General features: G+C 51.9%; 1 pseudogene; it reads right to left on the minus strand.

The window, feature by feature from the left end:
* LOC148526807 (uncharacterized) overlaps nt 1-4,663 on the minus strand; it is a 38,847-nt pseudogene extending 34,184 nt beyond the window's left edge.
* Nucleotides 4,664-8,828: the final 4,165 nt, after the last annotated feature.

Below are 8,828 nucleotides of genomic sequence, written 5' to 3' on the forward strand. Positions count from 1 at the left end.
ATGTTCATGCCTTTATACAGTCTGACCATCTTCTAATGGCTACATACAGAAGGTCAATATGCCATGTCTCAAACCACATGTCATCCCAAGCTGCTTTCATGAACCGAATCAGTATGTAATGCTGGCTATTAGGATGCCTCCTGTCCAAATACCGTCAGCGTCATCATGGATCAGGGATCGGGTAAGTATACTTATCCTTCCCCCTCCTCCCCCTAACTCTCCCTTCTTGTAGCCTAACCCTATCCATCCCCACTCCACACCCTAACCCTCCCCGTTAGTGCCTAACCCTAAATCTCCCCCCTATGTGCCTAAACCTAACCCTCCCCCATTATTGCCTAACCCTACCCCCCCAGAGGTGCCTAACCCTAACCTTCCCCCTTAGAGTTGCCTAAACCTAACCTCTCTCCCAAAACCTAACCCTAACCCCGCTAAGCTACCAAACCTAACACTCCCCCCCTGTGGCTAATGCTAAGGGCGCCCCGGACATACCTCATTTGGGCTGCCATCCTTCTGGATTCCAGTGTCAGAATTAAGATAGGTGTTGGTATATCAACACCTATCTTAAGTCCCATGTTGGACTTTCAGTGTCGAGATTCAAACCACCAGCATGCGGTCCGCCAGTCTGATAACTACATCCCTGAATGAACATTACAATGAGTTCTGTGTACTCCAATGGTCCTCTGAGTCACCAGATCTCAGTCTAATAGAGCATCCTGAGGATGTGTTGGAATGGGAAATTAGCAGTATGAATGTTGCACAACTGCACGCTGCATGTAATTTTGGCTATTCTGATGGCAACCGAGTTTTTGTGTGCGTAAAGAAATATACAGTATGTGTGTGTGTGTGCACCCGTTATTAGAGCCAGATTGATTCACCCCCTTGACAGTCTAGTAGCAAGTGGATGGAACTAAAACCATGGCTTAAATAAGTAGTACCACTGATTACTTACCATCAAGTGATACCATGTGCACTTTACTTTATATAAACTGAGTTTTTGCATTTATTTAGATGTGCTGGTTGTCTTTTCAGGATGGAAACATTCGAAACTGAGGAAGGGACCGCTTATTTAAGGTAAGATTGCTAGATGTTATTTTTATCCCTGAGGAAAGTCATCAAAGTGTGACTAAAATGTTAGAGTAATCCCAGGAGAGATTTGGAAGAAGTAGTGCGGTGCAGTGCCTGCTGGCGTGCAGGTGTATGTCTGTCCCTTACCTTGCGTCGCACCCTCTCACCTTCAGGCCGTGTGTTGAACAGTCCTGGAACTTCCAAATAGAACATGGACACGATGACCTAGGGGGAAGGAGACGAGGTGAGTACCGTCCTTCCTCACGTGGACCGACGCGCCCTACCAAACCGAGGGATAAATTCAGGTTTTAAGTGATCATCATTGGCACTTTTGGCCTCAGATCCCGAATTTTCACCTATCGGTACTCATGCACCAGGTGAAGATCCGTCCTTGCACTGGGTTGCAAGGTTCACCGTCCGCCCAGAAAGAAGGAAGGATAGGTAGCGACAAACAAATAGGGAGAGACAGTACACACAGATATTTCTCACCGTGTCCACTCCTGCTCTTCGTCTGCTCACTCGCCTACAGGTCCCTGTAAGGAGATACACAACACAGTCGTGCAGGGCCTAAACCTATGTCACGCAACTACACATACTAAAACGACATAGCCCTCCTACAGTGTGTGTAGTGCGACATGTATAACAATAACTGAACTTTTACCCTGCACGGAACACCAAACACAGACTATAAGTATACAAGAGCAAAACACGGTGCTGTCCCTTTTAAATGCATGCTTCCTACCTATCCAGCGCTGGCCAGCTCCTCTTCTCAGTGACTGGGGAAAACACTACCTCATTGGTGGGAGCCGTACAGCTCTCCACCACTGCTCCCACCTCCAATCATCTATGCGGGGCTACCTTTCTATATGAGTGGTACACTTAATGGGCTCAGGGCTTATGCCTGCCTACTGCAGGGTACACGAGGGACTTGGGCCTACTGCCCAGTGTCCCCTTTTTCTATATTGTAGCTCAGGCCTAGATGCCTGCCTAACGGTGGGCTCTGGTAGTGGCCTGGGCCTAATTCCCAGACCACTCTTTATTGGGGCTCAGGCCTATTTGCCTGCCTATCTGTGGGGCTCACTTAGCGGTCTGGGCCTAATGCCCAGACCACCTTATATTTTGGGTGGGTCATGCAGCTGCCCGCCTACTTTATTATTTAGTGACCTGGGCCTAGTACCCAGGCCACTCACACCTGATAAAGGGCCAATCCTTTAATGGGGCCTAATGCCCGCTATTGTGCTCCGGGCCTTGTGCCCGCCTATTTGCGCACGGGCCTAGTGCCCGACAACCCTGGTGGTCTAGGGAGGGGGGTATATGGTGGGCCTCATGGAGGGCCTACCTGCTACGTTGGAAGAGACTGCGGGGGGGAACTTCGTGACGCTCTTTTACTTCCCTCCCCCGCAGTCCTCTCCGGTCCTCAGCCGCATTCTTCGGCCGCTGGCCCATCCTGGCCAGCGGCGCCACCTCTTCTTTTCTTCTTCCAGTTGGCGCCGCCTGTCTTCTCTCTTGACAGCTGCATCTTCTGGCCTTTTCCGCGGCCACCGCCCCTGCTGACGCACCGATCTTCCGCTCTTCAGGAGGTCTTCTCTCCACCGCCGAACTTCCTTTTCCTGCTCGGCGCCGTCTAATACAAGACGGCGCGAGTGGGCTGGGCTATGACGCGGCAAGCTGCGATTGGCTCATCGTGTCCGCCTTCTATTGGCTGCTGGCCCGTGAGCCAGGTTTGGCTCACGGCCAGAACCAAACACCCACCGCACGGAGAGCCGCACCCAACACCTGACCTGTGCTGGGAGCAGGTACTCTGTCCCAGCGCTGACTACCAGCCGCTTCTTGGCTGCCAGAAGCCAAGCTCCACTGAGCTTGTGCCCGGAGCCAAGCTTCTCCCGGTGCCACAATAACGCCTGCACTGATGAAAGGCACCAGGCGGTCCCTTCACCAGATGCCCGCGGTGTCTGCACCAATGCTAGGGACATCACTGTCCCAGCGCCGGCAACGGATGTGTCCCGCAGAGGACACATCCCCTCTGCCTGCCCCTGCAACTCTGCTGATGCTGGGATCAAACAATTGATCCCAGGACAGCCTTTCACATTTCCCCCCCTTTTTCCTTTGTAGTCCCTACAAAGTCTTCTTCCATCTCCATCGTCCATGGGTCAGGGTATTCTATGGTCCCTCCAGCGAGGATCTGTTCAAGGGCCCAGCCGGGACCGACTATGACCCCACATTCCTTCTCCACTGGCTCCAGGCTCTCCATCTTCGTACCTCCTGACTTCAGTCTGCGGATCCTCTGTGGGAGTGGCAACTCGGAAGTGCCACTCACGATGGGCCACCATGGGGAATTTCCTTCTAAGGGTGCCGCAGCCACCCACTCTTCTTCCAACTTGTCTGGGGCATCTTCACTGCATTCAGGGTGTGGCACTAACCACCACCCAATAGTTGCTTCCTCCAGGGCATCCTCTTCTTCCCGGGTTTCTGCAGACATTTTCCATGAATCTGGACTCTTCTCCACAGACTCCTGCAGCAGGCGACAGTTTCCTTCTTCAGCGTACTTCATCTCTTCCGCTGACATCTCCGGATATCCAGGTCGTGGACCCTTCCAGCACCAGCATGTGGAGATCCTGGACTTCTTTGCCACTGGGTCTTTGCACTCTTCCTTATAGCGCGGTATCTTCACCTCCCAGTCATCCACATCCATCCTCTGCGGGCAAGGATTCTTCTTCACTTTGGCCTCTTCAGGGCATAACAATGCCACTGCATCTTCCCAGGGACACTCATGGGCCAAGTGTCCCTGCTGCTGACACTTCCAGCACGGGGGTGCTGTTGCCACCTTCTTCACACAGGGATCTCTACCCTTCGACTCCTGCTCAGGAACAATGGGCACCTGCGAATGTACTTCTAGCAGGCTCTTCTTCTCCACTTTCCTAGCTTCATATAATCACTTCTGGGCTTGGCCATCCAAGATCATCCGGTCTTCGTCCCATGGACAATCTTGAAGCTCATGTCCCTTCTCCTTACATAGCTCACACACTGGCTCCTTGACCACCTTGTGCTGGAGTTCTTGGTGTTGCTCCACCTGCCGTGACACAGAAGATATTTCTGCTTTCTCCTGTGTTTCCGTCCAGGGACAATCCAGCAGCTCGTGTTCTGGATCTCCACATCCTTCACACCGAAATTCTTCGACCTCCTGGTGCCACTCTTCATCACGTGGACAGCTATTATGCTCATGCCCGTAGGTTCCGCAGAGCAAACACTAGAGTCTCCTCTTCACCGGGTTCTTTTGACCACATCTTTGAACCGCTTGCTGGACCATCTGTGTGTTCTCCAATGGGGACATTTCTTCATCTTCTGTCACCCTAAACTCACGCCAGGGACATTCGCTGGCATAATGTCCCAGCTGCTGACACATCTTGCAGGGGGTCACAGCGGATTTCTTGCGCCCCTTCTCCCGGCGTTCTTCCTTGCCGCGCTGTACCGACTGCTGCACGATCTTCATGATGTCTTCTCCTGACACCGTAATCCAATCACTCTTGTCCTCAAACATCCGGGGATGGTTCCACTCTGGAGCTGTCCATAGGGGGGTCCTCTTGCCGGTGGTCCACATCGTGTCCGTGATTCTGACGACTACGCCAAATGTAAGAGGTAGTGCGGTGCAGTGCCTGCTGCCATGCAGGTGTACGTCTGTTCCTTACCTTGCATCGCACCCTCTCACCTTCAGGCCGTGTGTTGAACAGACGGTCCTTGAATACCCAAACAGAACACGGACACGATGACCTAGGGGGAAGGAGACGAGGTGAGTACCGTCCTTCCTCACATCGACCGACGCGCCCTACTGAACCGAGGGATAAATTCAGGTTTTAAGTGAAGATCATCATTGGCACTTTTGGCCTCAGATCCTGAATTTTCACCTATCGGTACTCATGCACCAGGTGAAGATCCGTCCTTGCACCGGGTTGCAAGGTTCACCGTCCACCCAGAAAGAAGGAAGGATAGGTAGCGACAAACAAACAGGGAGAGACAGTACACACAGATATTTCTCACCGTGTCCACTCCTGCTCTTCGTCCGCTCACACGCCTACAGGTCCCTGTAAGGAGATACACAACACAGCCGTGCAGGGCCTAAACCTATGTCATGCAACTACACATACTAAAACGACATAGCCCTCAACCTACAGTGTGTGTAGTGTGACATGTATAACAATAACTGAACTTTTACCCTGCATGGAACACCAAACACAGACTATAAGTATACAAGAGCAAAACACGGTGCTGTCCCTTTTAAATGCCTGCTTTCTACCTATCCAGAGCTGGCCAGCTCCTCTTCTCAGTGACTGGGGAAAATACTACCTCATTGGTGGGAGCCGTACAGCTCTCCACCACTGCTCCCACCTCCAATCATCTATGCGGGGCTACCTTTCTATATGAGTGGTACACTTAATGGGCTCAGGGCTTATGCCTGCCTACTGCAGGGTACACGAGGGACTTGGGCCTACTGCCCAGTGTCCCCTTTTTCTATATTGTAGCTCAGGCCTAGATGCCTGCCTAACGGTGGGCTCTGGTAGTGGCCTGGGCCTAATATCCCAGACCACTCTTTATTGGGGCTCAGGCCTATTTGCCTGCCTATCTGTGGGGCTCACTTAGCGGTCTGGGCCTAATACCCAGACCACCTTATATTTTGGGTGGCCCGGGCAGTTGCCCGCCTACTTTATTATTTAGTGACCTGGGCCTAGTACCCAGGCCACCTACACCTGATAAAGGGCCAATCCTTTAATGGGGCCTAATGCCCGCTGTTGTGCCCCGGGCTTTGTGCCCACCTATTTGCACATGGGCCTAGTGCCCGACAGTGCCCCACGGGCCTAGTGCCCGACAACCCTGGTGGTCTAGGGAGGGGGGTATATGGTGGGCCTCACGGAGGGCCTACCTGCTACATTGGAAGAGGCTGCGGGGGGGAACTTCGTGATGCTCTTTTACTTCCCTCCCCCGCAGTCCTCTCTGGTCCCCAGCCACAATCTTCGGCCGCTGGCCCGTGCTGGCCAGCGGCGCCGCCTCCTCTTTTCTTCTTCCAGTTGGCGCCGCCTGTCTTCTTTTTTGACAGCGGCGTCTTCTGGCCTCTTCTGCGGCCACAGCCCCTGTTGACGTGCCGATCTTCCGCTCTTCGGGAGGTCTTCTCTCCTCCCTCTCCATCGTCAAACTTCATTTTCCCGCTCGGCGCCGTCTAATACAAGACGGCGCAAGTTGGCGGGGTTATGACGCGGCGAGCCATGATTGGCTCATCGCGTCCGCCTCCTATTGGCTGCTGGCCCACGAGCCAGGTTTGGCTTGCGGTCAGAACCAAACACCCACCGCACGGAGCGCCGCGCCCAGAGCCTGACCGGCGCTGGGAGTAGGTACTCTGTCCCAGCACCGGCTACCAGCCGCTTCTTGGCTGCCGGACGCCAACCTCCACTGAGCTTGTGCCCGGAGCCAAGCTTCTCCCGGCGCCACAATACCGCCGGCACTGATGAAAGGGACCAGGCGGTCCCTTCACCAGGTACCCGCGGCATCTGCACCGACGCTAGGGACATCACTGTCCCAGCGCCGGCAATGGATGTGTCCCACAGAGGACACATCCACTCTGCCTGCCCCTGCAACTCTGCTGATGCTGGGATCAAACACTTAATCCCAGCAAAGCCTTTCCCAGATTGTCAATTAGTTTAGTATTAGTGTGTGGAGTGCCCTTTCTTGTGGCATATATAAAATAAAATCAACTGAATAATATTATGTAGTCACATTTAATGACAGTTGCTATTAATTCTGACCAGGTGCATTTCAAGAGAGAAAGGGGCTTGTGTGCAGACTCAGCTCAAGCCCCCTCCAATCTCCGGGGGTCCTGCAGTGCAACACTGGCAGTAGATTCTCACTTAAGTGCCAGAATCTACTGTGTATGCGCATGTCTCCGGGAATACGGCACACGCCCTGTTCTCACAGGGACTGCGGCACTGAGCATGCCGCCATTTTCCCAGTGATTTTTGCTGTTCTGCAGTGCTGGCGTGGCGCGGCTGAGCAGCACTATGGCAGTAGCGCACGCAGGGGGGTTTTCTGAGTACATGGAAACCCCCCTGCGTGCACATACAGACAGACCGAGACTTCCTCCGCACGGGCTGTCAAAAATCCTACACCTCTGTTAACTATAGCTATCGTGATGAGGCAGGGCAGGGAACATTCTCTCTGTACTCAAGTTTCTGAACCCTCCCCCTCTGCACACGCTGGTTCTAGAGTAATTGCTTATGAATACTTCTACATGGATGCTCTTCCAATACAGGAGTAGCCCTGGCATTATTACAAATAAAGGAAGTTTTTATATTTTCAATGTTGTTGTTATTTATTTTTTACCAGTGCTAGCTATTTACATGTAATTGTGTGTATGTATATATATATATATATATATATATATATATATAATACGGTACATATATATATACACATATATATGTACAGTATGTGTGTTTGTATGTGTATATATATATATATATATATATATATAATGTAATGTTTATTAAAATGATTTTTTCTGAGATTGGTGATTCCGAAACCCCCCTTCAATTATCCTGCATTTGCCCCTGCTATGGATTGGTAATTATACGACTCTATGGATACAGGGTGTGCGGTGTGGGCCCCCCTGGACCCAGGTGCCCATGTACACCAGACACCCTGCACCCGTTATAGATACACCTCTGACTCTGACCATTTAAACCTGTCTCAGTAATGTTACTTTCAGAGAGTTCCACCATGATTTGTATATTACAGTCTCCAAACACTTCTGTTATTATACTTACTGATAACATACTGCTTCAGGATGAGAAGACAGACACTACTGAAAATCATATTTGCTGCACCATTTCCCATTGTCCTGTGCATTTGGAACCTGTCAGTGCACCGTAGCTGCCGGAGAGAGAGGAGGGAGTCCCGGATAGTGAGTGAACACGGGCTCCCTCCTCTCTTTATACACCCCTTGGTGTAAAATTAACTTCTGCAGGTTTTTACCCACAAAGATAATCCTGTTTTGAGCTATGGGCCTGATTCAGAGCTGAGCGCTCGCTCTGAATCAGGGCCCTCCTCCATGAAAATGGAGCGGCCTCCTGGCCGCTCGTATAGCTGTGGGTGACCACCCACAGCATATGCGAGCGCCCAAAAAGATGGTCACGATGGTCTTGACCATCGCGACCATCAGACTTGCAACGGAGACCCTGCGGTAGGGTCTCCCTGCCGCAAGCCCTGGAGTGATTTTGGCTCTATCAGAGCCAAAATCACTCCCACTGACATCACTAGTGATCACTAGTGATGTCAGTGGGGCCGGCTTCAGACGGTCGGCGTTCCCATGGGAACGCCTCCGTCTGGCAGGCACGCCACCGGCACGCCCACCAAAGGGGGCATGCTGTCAATCAACATCGACAGCACGCCCCCTTTGGTGCGAGACCTGGAGCAATGGGAAGCCCGTCGCTCCCCGGGTCTCGCGCATGCGCACGACGGAGCTCCCTCCGTCGTGCGCATGCGCAGTGGGGAACATCAACCCGCTTGCGAGCGTACTGACGCTCACGAGCGGGTCTGAATGACCCCCTATATCTCTGTATATAATCCATCATATAATGAAACAAAACATATTTGCAAATAACATAGCATCAATATTCTGTACAGGTGATACATTTTTGTAGATTGCTATCACTTAAATATAAAGTATTGAAACAGAGATTATTGTTAACTTCTTCATTTTGACATCATGAGCTTATAAT

Source organism: Taudactylus pleione, unplaced genomic scaffold, assembly GCF_031769625.1.
Source record: "Taudactylus pleione unplaced genomic scaffold, aTauple2 ptg000093l, whole genome shotgun sequence".
NCBI lineage: Eukaryota > Metazoa > Chordata > Amphibia > Anura > Myobatrachidae > Taudactylus > Taudactylus pleione.